Source organism: Cygnus olor, chromosome 1, assembly GCF_009769625.2.
Source record: "Cygnus olor isolate bCygOlo1 chromosome 1, bCygOlo1.pri.v2, whole genome shotgun sequence".
NCBI classification, from domain to species: Eukaryota; Metazoa; Chordata; class Aves; order Anseriformes; family Anatidae; genus Cygnus; species Cygnus olor.
This window is the reverse complement of record NC_049169.1, coordinates 50,967,121-50,982,535: the sequence shown is the minus strand read 5'-3', so window position 1 is coordinate 50,982,535 and position 15,415 is coordinate 50,967,121. Positions and strand designations below refer to the sequence as shown.

Here is a 15,415-nt window from a genome sequence, read left to right as displayed (position 1 = left end):
TAAGACTCTTCTGAATGAAATTCAAAGAACTTGTTTTAGTTATTCTAGTTTAATTTCTTCTTTTCACTTAGCAACTTATGTTACAGATGACAATGTAAAATGAGTTGCTATATATATATCTTTTGTTGTTTGTTTGTTTGTTCTTCCTCTCCCATCACATCATTTCATGACCTTATAGCCTACTAAGTACAGGAGGACTTTTCATCTATATGTATTACCCTCACATTTCTCTTTCATATTACTCTTTTTTAAAAGTGCCAATAGACAAAATAAATAGTGGTGAAATTTTATTATTCCTGTACTTTCTTCTCAGTATGTTAGTCACTATACATATAATACATTTTTACCCATGGTAAAGGAAATCTATATTTGTTAGATCATTTTAAAAGATACCCATTTTAGTTCTACTTCTGTCAATTTCACTTGAACCTTAGGTACAGCAAATTTGCTTTTTGCATATTTGCTCTTTTTTTAAAAATTTAACTCACACTTCCAACTTTCCCTTGGCAAGGAACCAATATTTAGAATAATCTTTTTGATCAGTGTCAGAGAAACCGTGAAATCCTGGGTTTAGAGAATCCTCTTTAAAACTTTTTTTTTTTTTTTTCTTTGAGAGAGTTCATTTTAACATATTCCAGACACTTCAAACCTTGAAATTTAAATTTTCTTTTCCACACTTTTTTACTGCCAGGGTATCTTAGATATAGATAACATCAGAGAGTGATAGAACAAGATCTACAATGTAATGGAAGAACAGGTTTGTTAGAAGAATGTGATTTTTTTCCCTATTTCAGATGTTTATCAACAGTTCTGCATCATATTACATTATTATTTTTTACAGCGAATTAAACAATTGCATACTGTGAAAAGACAAACGTTATACATCACAGTTAAAAAATAATTTACAACCAAGAACTGAGATTTTTCTTTGGAGGAAAAAAAAAAAAACAGAATTGGAAAATCTTAGAGTCAAACAGTAGAATATTTCTGATTAAGAGAGAACTCAACTTGATCATGGCTCAAGGCTTTTGTGGAATCTTTGGATTACACTAATTACAAAGTTGTAGACACAACATGCATTTAGCTTAAAACACATTAACTCCATGGTTGCATCTTTGTGAATCTTGGGAAAAAAGTAATTCTGTCAAACTAAAATTCTATTTAGCAATTAGGTTATCCAACTTTCAAAGATGTTCAACAACCATATATTTGTTATTTCAGTGGAAATTAGTTGTTTATAACCTGGAAAATTCTATGTGTTTGAAAGCAAGAGTGGCTAGCAAGGCATATTATTACAATGAAACAATAGACATAATGAAGGAGATTAAAAAAAAAATCATTAAATGCTTACTGAGGAAAATAAATCATAATACATTTAAAAGTCTTTTATATACATCCTCTTAAAATTTAAATTCTTCAGTCTGTTCATTTCACCCAGATTTTTATAAAAAAAAACAAAAACAAAAACTATTTTAGATTCAAGGCTTTGCTTGAGTCTAAAGACAACTACTCAATCTTCAAACAAAGAATAAAAAAGATTGTATATGGAACCTCAGTTTCATGTTCATGGGAAAACACTTTTATTTAATATCTGTGCAGTTAGTCTCAAAAAGTTCTGAAAATAGACTGATCATCATTCCTCAAATCTGAGTCATAATGATATTTCTCAAGATCGTCAAAGCACATTATAAGCATTTGCTAGCTTCATCCATATTAACCACAAATTATTACACCCCCCTCCTTTTTTTTTTTTTTCTTTTTTTTTTTTTTTTTGACTGATATCCATCCTTTACTTGGATCTAATCTTCTAAACAATCTGTCTTCACTGAATCTGGACTATGGTTAATTTGGATAGGGGGATATTTTTAATTTACATTTAAGCTTCTGAAAATCTATATCCATAGTCTACAAGTTCAATCAGCCTCTCTGAATCTACCTTTCTATATTGAGAACTTAATAATTAACACTTAAAGATCAAATCAATAAAGAAGAAAAAAGAAACTGTCATAAAAAAAGGCAATGCTATGTGTGCAACTATAGGCAATGCTAAGTGCAACTCCTGTGAAATGGTAATATACATAGCATACAAACACATTTCTGCTGGCAGTTTGAGAGAAATGAAGGAAAATGTCTTTTTTTTTTTTTTTTACAAAAAAGTACTGATTTGGTACCATTTTCTTTCAGCGGCAAAGGTCTTATCACTGCATACTGGGTCTGGCTGGGATGGTTAACTTTCCCTGGAGTGGCTTTGTAGTTAGCTACAAGTGCACTTGTAGCTAGAACAGCCCTGATATCACACCAATGTTTTGTCCGTTGCTAAGCAGTGCTGGCACAGCATTAGGACTCCCTCCAACCCTACCACCCCTCAAGGACCAGCAGGCTGGTTGTGGGCAAGAGGTGGGGAGGGGACATCACCATGGCAGCTGATCTAAACAAACCAAAGGGATATCTCATACAATATGGTGTCACACTCAGAAAAAAAAAAAAAAAGAAAAAAAAAATGGAAAGGGGAAGGAGAAGGGAGGCTTTTCTTATGAAGATTTCTGTCCTCCCAAACAACCACTAGTCGTATGGAGGCCCTGCTTCTCAGGATGTGGCCAAACAATGCTCATTGATGGGAAGTAGAGAAAAATTGTTGTTTGTTTGTTTGTTTAACTTTGCTTCTGTGATTTTTTTTTCTCTTTCTTTCCCTTTAATTAAATTTTCCTTATCTCAATCCATGAGCCTTTTCCTTTCCAGCATATTTTCTTCTCCCCCTCTTCTTTCAAGGAGGAGTAGTGAGACAGTAGCTGTTGTGGAGTTTAGCTGCCCAGCAGGGTAAAACCACCACACACTGGTGTTTGCAAAAGCATGTGAACATACTTGTCATTTTAATGTTCCCTTATGTTACCTTTTCAAATGTTTATAACAGCACAAAATCATCTTAAAACACTCATGCTTTAGTCCCTGATCTTACCCTTATTTTTTAGAGCAAGACTAAACTGATAACAAGTGTAGGATTTTAACTCATTCTGAACCATTAGACTCTTGAAGCTAATATTCATACTCCTGTGACATTTAAAAATAGAGTTAAGAAAGTGGAAATTACATTAGAAATTAGAAAATAGAAAATAAGATATACTAATGTCTCATCAGAAAGACAAAAGTGAAATGAATTAATTATGAAGAAAACTCTGCTGTTATTTTAGATAATATAACATAAACTGGAGTTTGAAATAGTCCACAGAAGATATATTCTAGAATCAAGCTTGCTCCATCAACATCTATTTAACAACAATAGCCCTTAAAATCTTTTTATTTTACAAGAAGTATAAAACTAAATTTCAACCTTAGGTTAGTAAAAGAAATCTTTTTAGGAGAAATCTTTTTTAGGAGTGATATCCTCACCTTGATTCTTTTTTCCATTCCTACAACTTTCTCTGATTTACAGGGAAGAAAGTTTCCATGTTATCTCCCAGCAGTTTCCCTAAAAGGCTTTCTTCTATCTGTGATTTACTAGCTGAAAAATTACTCAGCTCCTTTCAGGCATCTCCCAGCTTGCAAAACCCATTTTTGCAGTTTTCTCCTTGCTGGCTTTTTCAGAGCTGTCTGTCCCACATTACAATCCAGAAGTCCTTCTCAGCTAAATGTTGTTTTAGCTGAGGAAGAAAGAAGGAGAAGTTTACCCTGTGTGAAAAGTTACTCCTCAAAAAGAGTCAGTCACAGAAACCTGAACAGGGAGCCTTCTTTGCTGCTCAGCTGTATCATTTTAACCAAAAAGTATATATACAGTAAACCACGAATGAACAGGCCAGACAGAGCATCTGTGAGCATCACAAAGAAATAATGTAACTTTTTTTGCCTTTTCTAATTAAGTAGCTGTGTTTTAGGATATTGAATGTGCAGAAATAACTTCAAAATATAACCCAAGCTCTACTAACATTGTGATTCTGCTAAGTAGGAATAGAAACCTTATATACAATACCATTACATACCAGACTTGTCTATAAACTTAACTGAGGCATAAAAATGTAACACAACAGTGCAATATTGGCAGAAATATTTTAGGCTGCAACATTGCTATAATTTTGTTTTTCCCTATCAGGTCTTGATTTATTTCCATGGCCAGATCTTTCTGGTATCATACCGTGCATCTGATTAAGAAAAACTGAGTCCACGAATCATGTTAACATTTGCAAGCCCTGAAATAATCTTAAAAAGTTAACCATCACCAAAAATAATAGCCCTACTGATTTATTTATTGTCCCTTAAAAAAATTCTTAAAGGAATTGCTTAAAATAACGAAATTCCTGGTATTGAAGCAAATAGGACAAATGTGCAAATGACATCAATTTATGCATCTTATTAATAATGAATTCCTATTTTCTCAAAAAGCTCAGTAATGATAGTAAAAACAAACAAACAAACAAAAAGAAACGGGTGTGAACCCAGGAGTTGGGATCTTATATACTGCTGTTTCTGACACTCATGTTTCTTCTCCTATTTACCAGAATTAGCCATTCCTATTCCTATTTAGGACAAGCCTAAACTTGATGATGAAAGCCTTTATAGAAAGCTTTTTTATTTAGCTGAGAAGGTCACCACTCTCCATGTGATGTCAGCTGATTATAATTTGTCACTACTTGCAAGGGAGTCAGTGTTTTAGAGTAGTCTTTTTCTGTACATAATGCCACTGTATATTATTATTCAATGCATATTATAAAATATATTCTGAGTAAAGGCAAAAAAAAAAAACACTTTTTTGAAAAAGAAAATATGAAAAAAAATATTTGCTAACAGTGAACACAGAACATGAATCAGAGCTGTTTCATTCTCAAAATCATTTCCTCCAAACTCATAAAATCTATTCTGATATGCCAAATATGGCAAGCAAGAAAAGACAGAAGGCTTGTACAGATGAATAAGGAGCTTCTGACAATCACAAACATGAATAGAAAGCACACAAAAAGTAAAAGCAGGGTCAGGCCACCAGGTGGAACATGCAAAGATAGTGCTGGGGGTATTGGGTTTACATGGCAAGGTTTTTTGGTAGCAGGGGAGCTACAGGGGTGGCCTTTGTGAGCAGAGCCCTGCAGCTGCCCCATGTCAGATCAGAGCCAGCTCCACCCGGCTTCAAAAGGGACCCGCTGCTGGCCAGTGAGAGACGTTGGTTAGACCTCCAGGAGAGCAGATTTAAGAAAGGAAAAAAACTGCTGCACAACAGGAGCTGGGAAAGAGGAGTGAGAAAAATCCCTGCAGACCCCAAGGTCAGTGCAGAAGGAGAGCAGGGGGTGCTCCAGGTGCTGGAGCAGAAGCTCCCCTGCAGCCTGTGGAGAGGCCCCTGGTGGAGCAGGCTGTCCCCCTGCAGCCCATGGGGCCCACATGGAGCAGATCTCCACGCTGCAGCCCGTGGAGGAGCCCCCAGTGGAGCAGGTAGATGTGGCCTGGAGGAGGCTGCGGCACATGGAGAGCCCATGTAGGAGCAGGCCCCGGGCCGGAGCTGCAGCCCGTGGAGAGGAGCCCATGCAGGAGCAGGGGTCTGGGGGGGAGCTGCCGCCAGTGGGGGACCCATGCTGCAGCAGTTTGCTCCTGATGGATGGAGCCCGTGTTACAGACCGATGTGGGAGCAGTTCTTGAAGAGCTGCTACCTGTGGGCAGCCCCCACAGGATCAGTTTGGGAAGGACAGCATTCCATGGGAGGGACCCCACATGGAGCAGGGGCAGAGAGTGACTGTAAAGAAGGAGTGGAGATGAAGCGTTAGGAACTGACCACAGCCCCCATTGCCTGTTCCCCCGTGCCACTCAGGGAGAGGAGGTAGAATTAGGGGGAAGGTATTCCTAGTTTCCTTTTTAGTTTCTCACTGTTCTGCTGGTACTGTCTGCTAGTTATAGGTAATCAATCGTATTAATCTCCCTATGTTGAGTCTGTTTTGCCCATGACCATAACTGTTGAGTGATCTCCTTGTCTTTATGTCAACCCTTGAGCCCTTTGTACCGTATTTTCTCTCCTTTCCCTTTGAGAAGGAGCAGTGAGAGAGCAGCTGTGGTAGAGTTCAGCTGCACAGCAGGGTAAAACCACCACACTAGGAAAGTCAAAACCCACCTGCACTTGTGAATCTTGTGAGGGAAATGACAGAAGGACTTCTACATGTATCATCAGCAAAAGGAAGTTGAGGGTAAAAGTGAGTCCATTACTGAATGGAGCAGGAGATCCAAAGACAAAGAATATGGAAAAGACTTGAATGATGAACAGACTGTACCTTCAGCAAGTTTGCAAATCTTATAATACTGGGAATGTCAAGGATACATTGCATATGTCCATTGCTATTCAGAGAGATCTTGACAAGTTGGAGGAATGTGCAGACAGGAACCTCATGAAGTTCCTCAAAGGGAAATATTAAGTCCTGTACCTGGGGAGGAACAAAACCAGACACAAATACACACTGATGGACAACTGACCGAGAAGCAACTTTTCAGAGAAAGCCCAAGGAATACTTGTTAACCATGCCTAGTGGGCCTTAAGCTCATCCCAAACAAATAAGACAGTCTGCAGAATGACAAAGACGTAAAATACGCTTTAAGCTATCTTCTGTTTCAAGTAATAGAGGTGTTGGAAATTACTTATTAGAAATGATACAAGAATTAGGAAATATCTTAATATTTATTAAAAAAAATATTTCTGGAATATTTTGCTTCTTACAGAAACTGTCTCCTATAAAATAGTAAGGTATTTGAGCACTAGTAGATATCAGAGGTATATACGCAGTAGGATTCAAGACTCCCACCCAGTACTTTATAACAATTTATTATATGAAATGTTTATAAAGTTAGTTTTTTTGTTTTTGTTTTTGTTTTGTGTGTTTGTTTGTTTGTTTCATTTTTATATTTCAAATAAAGGATATGCTTTTATGAGAAAACTTTAAAACACAACTTTGCTATTAATTGTTATTATTTAGTATTTTTTCCTATATTGCTGTTTGATTGGCCATTATGAAGATTTGCATTGTAGTAAGCTTAGAAGATTGTTGCATCAGCATGAGTCTCAATTTTGGACCATTTCATACACCTGTAGCTTAGCAAAGTAATTTTGTGAAAGACCACTTGAAATAACGTGTATGATTTTTCCTGCTTTTTTGGAACATTTTTTCACTCCCATTTTTATGGAAACCCTGAAAAATAAATATTTTTGCTGCATGGCAAATGGAAAAAATTAACTTTTTTTTTCTTCCTTTTTTTTTTCGTTCCTGTTGTATTTCGTTTGTTCTTTGTTCTTCCTTTGTTTCCCAGTCTGATAAGGCTGCTTCTTTCTCTGTAATCCCCAGGGCTTTAAGCTACAGTGAGTTCCTGAGGCTGATAAGAAGGGGTTACTTTGAGTAAGCAAAACAATTAAGCCCCTAATTACCCTAATCAACTAATGAAGTTTCTGTCAATTACTTTGTCATACTGCAGGTGGCACTTGCCTAACACCGTCAGTTCTAGATGACGTGGATTTCATGATATACATAAATCGCTTGACTTAATGATCAGATACAAAGCTATGAGTCCTACATGTAAAACTATTTTTTCTGCTTGAGTTTGATCATCAACACATCTATGTTAATGACTTAAGAAGTGAAGTTCACATACACTGTGTAAAAATATCGCTATAAAGCCTAGGTTACTGATAGCTTGTGAGGAAAATGTTCAAAAGATTCCTTAGACCTACCCTCAGGGAGACTAAGTGTTCATCAGCTCCAAGATTTCTTCTACTTAAATGGTTCTACTGTGTTAAATAAGGAATATTTCTAGGGAAATACCCATCATGTGAAATATATTTTATAGCAAAAAATCTTTTCACATTTGCTTAAATGAGCAACATGAATTTCATTATGGACAATGTTTTCTTTGTTTTACATTTCTGACATGCTAAATTATATTATGTCAAATTGTGGTAAATGATGTGGCATCACATCATGTTACATAGCTTACATTGTAAGTCAATTCAACTTGACAAAATATGACAAAGTAATGCAATATATCATTTCTATAAACACATTCTTTAAGTAATGAAGTAATGTCAGCATACAAACCAGAGCACCTATTTAGCATTAGATATCCATCATATATTCCAGCAGTGGCATTTGGAGCAACTGAGTCAAGTATCTGGAGGAAGAAGATATTTTTTTTTGTCTTCTCTGCTAACTGGTTAAACAGTACCATGCTAGCTTTCTTTCCACATTGTACAAAGTCATTTCATTAAAATACTTGTCAACAGGACTGAAGCAGTACATATCGTAGTCGATAAACATATGTGTTGTTAAAACATACAATTTGGCTTTTAGGCAAGACTGGTCTTCATAAAATCCATGAGTTAACCTACTGCTTTAGTAAACAAACTCTTACTGAACAAGTTTTCATGCAAGAGGGTAGCATGAAAAGAGTGATTTCAGGACAGGAAACTTAAAGAGAATTTTTCTCAATAAAAGTACTTCGGGTAATTATAAAAGTGGCAGGAGTGACTAGAATGCTAGTCCTTCTCTCCATAGAGCAAATACAGCACTGAGTAAACTGCTTAGTTAACCACATAAGATCAGAAATTATGTTTTTCTATTTTTCATCCAAACAATTTTTCAGCTGATGATAGTGTTTTATATTGAAGCTAACTAAATCTAATTTACACAATAAAACATGAAGTATTTTTAAAGTCTTCCAAAATATTTCATTGTTCTTTGTATGAGCTCGTGTATGTGTCTTACTTGGGTAAGGAAAAATAAGCAGGTTTGATTTAAAACTAAGAATTTTGACATGCAGTGTTGGTATTGAACCAAATGTGTATTTTCTTGCAGAGTTTGTATCTATGGTTAGGAGTGGGAACTGCATATTAGCTCTGCATTCCCAAGATTCAGTTATACCATTTGAAATTATTGAAAACTTAAAATTCTTACCACAGAGGATATAAGTGACCTACCTAAAGGAAATGTCTATAGAAATCTTAAGAGCTACTGTTAGTGAATGCGTTGTGCAAATCTCTTACTATAGATAGGAGGGATATTCACAAGAAAAGATGCATTCCCCTTTTTAAAACAATGCTAAGGCTGGGGAGTTTCAGGCTATTAAATATCAATAGTTTTGATTTATGTATTCGTATAAATACAGGATTTGAAAAGACATCCTGCAGATTTTGTTCAGAAGTAAAGTCGAATACCTGCATAGAATTATGGGTTAAGAAGTGTTTGAGAACTTTGTTGTATCTTTCCTGTGCCTACTGTTTCCAGTTTGCCTAATGTTTTATCAGTATAGGATTTTTTTTTATTATTTTTTTTTGCAGTTATTTCTAGGAAAACATTAACAGTGTAATTAATAGTAGCAGAATATAACTGCATGTAGTTGGAAGAATACTTTATGGCACACAGAGGCCACATATGTCCCCAGCTTGATGTGGAAGTCTGCTGTTAGAATACTTTTATTTTGAATATATGCATCACATTCAGTAAATGACCTTCACCTTTTAAAAATGTAATTGTTTGGTCTTTATGGTTCAACCCTTACAGCCTGGCAGTTTTGTGTACCAAGATCATCATGAAACAGTTGTGAATGCTGCCATGTGTTAATCATTTCTGCTCACGTTGCACTGGGTTTTTATAGATCTTTTCTTCTATACTCCCTCTTTCATTTCAGACATGCAGAGATGTTTTAGGTATGTAACTTTAACTGTTCATCTACCAATATTTACTCAAAATTAATATGAGAACATGCATCCTTGTTACATTTATGTGGCCAGGTAATTTCAAATACAAGTAAGAATTCTGCTCTTGTTCCTGCTATTTATTTCTTCTAATAATGGTAAACAAAGGAAAGTATCCAATGAAATCATATGGATTTGTATGTAATAAAGTTTCACGTGGTATCTTCATACAAAATTATGATATTTCTGATATGTTATTGATAATTTCATTTGCAAGCAGTAAAGTGAAACATGGAAGCCAGTGATGGCAGAGCAATACTATTAAAATATACAAAGATATAATATCAACAAAATAAAATTGCATGCAGTTTAAACATTTCTGCCCATGGTGAATACAGAGCTGTCTAAAGATGAAACACTCACACGAGTGTCCTTCAACTTCATCTATGTATGTATTGCCACTTAAAATGAAAATACCTTGTATTCTATGTCCCTCCTCAGAAGGCTGGGTCACTCTACATAAGTACATGAAACAGCATATAATATCATATATTATTTATTATACTATTTTTGACCAGTACAATAAAAAATAGAATAATCTCATCAGTTCAAACAGTCTTCAGTGCAGATACATTTCAAATATATCAGCTGCCTACAGACAGTAGGCAGTATTAAGTGTTGAATTAATTAATATTTTTTGCTTTTTCCATCACTGGCTGCTAAAATAAGGTTAACCTTAATAATAATAATAATAATAATAATAATAATAATAATAATAATAATAATAATAATAATAATAAAGGTCAAAAAATATTTAGGCAATACAAATCCATATATATATATACATATATACCAGGTATATCATTTCCATACCACTATAGCTTTTTGTCTTTTGTGGTCTGGAAATGTGGTTCACTTAGCTTAAGAATCAAGAGGTACTTTAGACTTGTTGCAAATATTTTGGTTCATACGCTTGATTTCACTTTTAGTAAAGGCAACCTCTTATGAATAAGCTCTCTTCCAATAATAAATCTCTGTATGTATATTTTCCCCCTAAGATATCACAGTAATTCTTTTCAGTAAAAAGGTAAACAGGCAATGACCCATTTGCAGTCAGTGGCTTCTGATTTAATCCTGCGATTCAATTACATATATTTACCGTACATGTGTATATCAGCTTTCTTTCTCACCCAGAATCCCAGAAAACTAAAATATCAAGTCTCCTTTGTCTTATGATCTGACTTGCAAGTACTCATATTTAGGATCTAAAACAGTAAATAATAACTCATTTTCTTCTTAGGGAAGAAATAGTAGAATACATTAAATTTAACATAGCAGACCATCCAAGGCATTGTCAAGACATTTTTTCAGCATCATTTTATGGTTGCATACAGCAGCACCTTCAAACTCGCCTCCTCCCTTCCTTCAGTACATTCATTCTATAGTTTGTTTTTCAAGTGCTATAGGATCAAAAATGTTGGCAGAGTTGAAATGATTGCCTATATTGGCTTCTGCCAAGATAATAATTACAATTTAGATCACTAGGTCTTCATCAGCTGTCACACAATCTCAGTTCTCACTACCACCTTGAAGATCATTCTGAATCTTAAGGGACAAATTGATTGCATACAAACCCCTTGATGTCACAACCACAATAGAGGGGTTTCTGATAGGAATAGCTTACTCCTTCACAGTTCTCCAGCTTTGTATTTTTCCTTTGCACAACGATTCAGATTGCAGTCTTTCTCTGGATGACATCTGAAGTTAAAAATATTTTGCACAGTTTGGTTTACTATTCAAAAGCTAAAATAACATTTTATTATCCTCCTTTCAGTTTCAGTTTAATTAAATATGCTAAATTTGGTGTCTTCTCCATTCATTTAATTACCCTTTCTCACCAATATGTGCATCATTCCTTCATGCATTTCTTCATCACACTTCCACAGACCAGTTAAGAGTCATTAAGATGAAATAAGATGAAAAAGGTAGAAAAGGCTTAATATTCTGACATAAAATCCTAGTTTTAAACTGTGATGAATTCCAGTGGAAAGAGAAGTAATTTTACAAATATTTTTTCTAATTACTTTTCCAATTTTTATAGTTTTTTTTTGTTTGTTTGTTTTTTGTTTTTTGTTTTTTTAAAGAGGGGGGTGATCTATATGTAAAATCATTACATATAACACATAAAACAGTAGGTGATATTTAGGAACAGAGCCTAGCTCCTGGATCTTACAGGACTAATCAAATTTTTTGTCTACTATAAAAGTTTTCTTGAATGCTGCACTACATCAGTTCCCTGTTTAAGAAAAGAAAATCCTGGGACCCCCCAAGAGGTAGCTTAAAAAGTAAAAACAAACAAACAATCAAAAAGCAAAAGAAAACAAAACATCAGTTGTCATGATCTATTTAAGCAATATATTATTTATTTTACTGCATTAGGTAACTTAGGTAGCTTAAGAATTATTCTGATTAAGCTGAAAATTAAGATACAGTAGCACACAGTAAAATCTTGGAATCTGGTAAAGCATTGTCCATTTCAAAATTTACTCAGATACTTAGCATAGTGTTTAAGAAGAAACCCAAAAGAAAGTCTTAAAAAAAAAAATCACTACTGATTATATGAAAGCATATTTTCCCATTTTTATAAAACTGCCCAAGTTTGGGCCCAGTTTAACTAGATCGAAGAGATTATAGAACTGGCTCTTAGAAATCCATTTTTGAGTTACTACCTTGACTATTGTTGCATCTGGACTTTTGATACCAGGGGAAGCTTCAAAGCTCCAAGTGATTTCTGTCTCTGTGTTTGGCTTCCAGGCTGCTTTTCTCCAGGGAGGCACACACTGGAGCAATAAAACCTTCTCTGAATGTGAGCAGAGATTGCACTTTTCCTCCGCTGACACTTTCTGACAGAAGGCAAGGAGACATACAAAGAGTGAAAGGCAGCTTTAAGGTGAGGTTAAATGTTAGAGCTGATGTAATCTAAAAGTTTACTAGAACAAAAAGGAGGAAATTCCTCCTTCCATCCCATTCCTCCAGCAGCCTCAGTCACTGTGGTCCTTTTCTGATGTGATTCAAGTGTCAGATTCATCAGAAACTTAGCTGACATGATTAAGTTTCTAAAGTATTGGAAAGCTATATATATATATTTTTTTTTTCCTGCTGGGTTAGCTTTCCATCAGGCTTGTCCTTAGGGTGGTTCATGGAGGGGGTTGAAAAGCTCCAGCACAAAGCAAACTGCTGAAAAGCCTATCCAGAAGAGGGAAGTGAGAGGGTAATGACATAGCACCACATCTCTTTGGTGTTGGCAAGATGCTAAAGTGGCTTAGTCATTGCATCACACACATGCATGCCCTCACTTCCTACAAAGAATAATACTGTTCTCCCAAACACATGCATTCCTGTAATGGGCAGAAGAGGACTATCTGTCCCAACGTAACCTAAAGTAATCTGAAGAACCTTGTAAACAGAAGGGGGGTGGAGGGGGAGGCACAACAGGCGACTATTTGATTGTAAAATAGGCAAAACTATTATATGATTGGTTGACACAGATTATAGTAAGAAGGAAAATATTGTCTTGAACACGGGACGGAGAGAAGGAGAACTGAATTGACTGCTGAGCAAGGAAGACCAGATACAGGAGTGATGCTTTGGTAGTGTCAACGTACTAAATACCTACTTAAAAAAAAAAAATCTGTTAAGTTTATTAATGACTTTTTTTTCATGACTTCACAACATAGATGAGACAGACTGTATACAAATAAACAGTTGTAAAATGAACAGTGGTCCCTATATTTCTTAAAAAATATCTTTTATTATAGGTTTATAAAGTCTTATAAAGTAGAACCTCTTAAGTTCTTAAGCTTATAGACAGTTGTCAACTCCTCCTTGATTCAGAGTGTACTTTGATTTTATAGAGAACTCTTCGATCATTACATATACAGTAATGTGCTCCACATTTTAAAACGCAAATTATAAATGCTCCTTGGTTCATGTGAAAATATAAGTGTTTGCCAAGATTTCTTAATGTTAATTGCTATTCAAAAAGAAGTCAAATCAGGACTTCATTTATTTTAAAACACAAAAATGAGCATGATAACAACGCATCTTAGAAATATATCCCAAGTAATAACCATATAGGATATGTATGTTTCATATGGTTTAAATAATGGAAATTTGGAATATAAAATAATTAATAAAAAGCAGTCAAAGAATTCTTTAAAATTATTTGAAACATTTTTTTTCATCTGCTTGAAATTCTAATGAAACAGCTTTCAAAATTTCAGAAGTTATGGACAATTGTAAAGTGTAATTAGTCTTCAGTAGTAGCTGGAAGAGCAAAACAAAGTACTTTTATATCCAAACAAATAATCTACCTTTCAAAGTCTTATAAATAGACACAGCTTAAGACGGAAACCACATTCTGGTCATTGTGTAGGAGCAAACAGGGATACTTAAACACCCTAAGCCTGACTCCACTCTCATTTACTCCATTGTCTTCAATCTAATGACTTCCAACTGTGCAAGAAAGAAGCAAACTGGATATTAATTGACATTCAGAACAAAATATATCACTATAATTTCTTCAGGAAAGTTATTTATCTCTCTATGTGAGAATGCAATTGCAATGATTACATTAAGATAGAAAAGCAATACTGAAGCTCCAAAAACAAACAAGATTTTTAATTGCACCTGGGAAAAAAAGTGCTGCGAAGAGTCCTATGCATTTATTGGCAAGGAGATGCCAAACGTGGATGTTTCAGAATAACTTTCACCCTCAGCAATATAAGAAGGAGAAGGAGAAGGAGAAGGAGAAGGAGAAGGAAATGGGAAAAAAAAAAAAAAAAAGGAAAGAAAGGAAAAGTCCAGTGTTGTTCAATTTATTCATTAACAACCCGGATGATGGAATGGAGTGCACCCTCTGCAAGTTTGCTGATGACACAAAGCTCAGAGGAGCTGCTGATACCCAAGAGGTCTGTGCTGCCATTCAGAGGGAACTTGACAGGATGGAGGGTTGTGCTGAGAGGAACCTCACAAAGTTCAACAAAGGCAAGTGCAGGGTCCTGCACCTAGGGAGGAATAACCCCAAGCACCTGCCAAGGTGGGGGATGTCCTGTTGGAGTGCAGCTCTGCAGAGAGGGACCTGGGAGTCCTGGTGGACAGCAGGCTTACCATGAGCCAGCAGTGTGCCCTCAGGGCCAAGAAGGCCAATGGGATCTTGCGCTGCATTCAGAAGAGTGTTGCCAGCAGATTGAGGGAGGTGATCCTCCCCCTCTACTGAGCCCCGGTGAGGCCATACGTGGAGTACTGGGCCCAGTTCTGGGCTCTTTTCAGTTGTGCTCAACGAGAGGACGAGAGGCAACAGGCACAAACTGAAGCACAAGAGGTTCCGGCTGAATATGAGAGGGCATTTCTCATACAGGAAAAAAAGAGAGAAAAAGGAAAAGAAGAAAAAGAAAAAGAAAGAAAAAGAAAAAGCAAAAGAGAAAGAGAAAGAAAAAGAAAAAGAAAAAGAAAAAGAAAAAGAAAAAAGAAAAAGAAAAAGAAAAAGAAAAAGAAAAAGAAAAAGAAAAAGAAAAAAGAAAAAGAAAAAAGAAAAAGAAAAAGAAAAGAAAAAAGAAAAAAAGAAAAAGAAGAAAAAGAAAAATAAAAATAAAAAGAAAAAGAAAAACAATGAAAAAGAAATAAAAGGAAAAAGAAAAAAAAAGAAAATGAAAGAAAATGAAAGAAAAAGAAAAAAAGAAAAAGAAAAAGCATAAGGGTTTCTGTTGCAGA

At 35.3% G+C, this 15,415-nt stretch overlaps 2 long non-coding RNA genes across 2 annotated transcripts in view; one reads left to right on the top strand and one right to left on the bottom strand.

Annotated features, from left to right (window-relative positions):
* The window catches only part of LOC121070684, a 272,824-nt gene that overhangs the window by 252,706 nt on the left and 4,703 nt on the right, over window positions 1–15,415 (bottom strand). The gene's annotated exons all lie outside the window — the stretch shown is intronic.
* On the top strand, window positions 5,139–6,826 carry LOC121070691. Its single transcript, XR_005820173.1, has 2 exons — window positions 5,139–5,246; window positions 6,001–6,826. It is a non-coding gene; the product is annotated as an uncharacterized LOC121070691 (long non-coding RNA).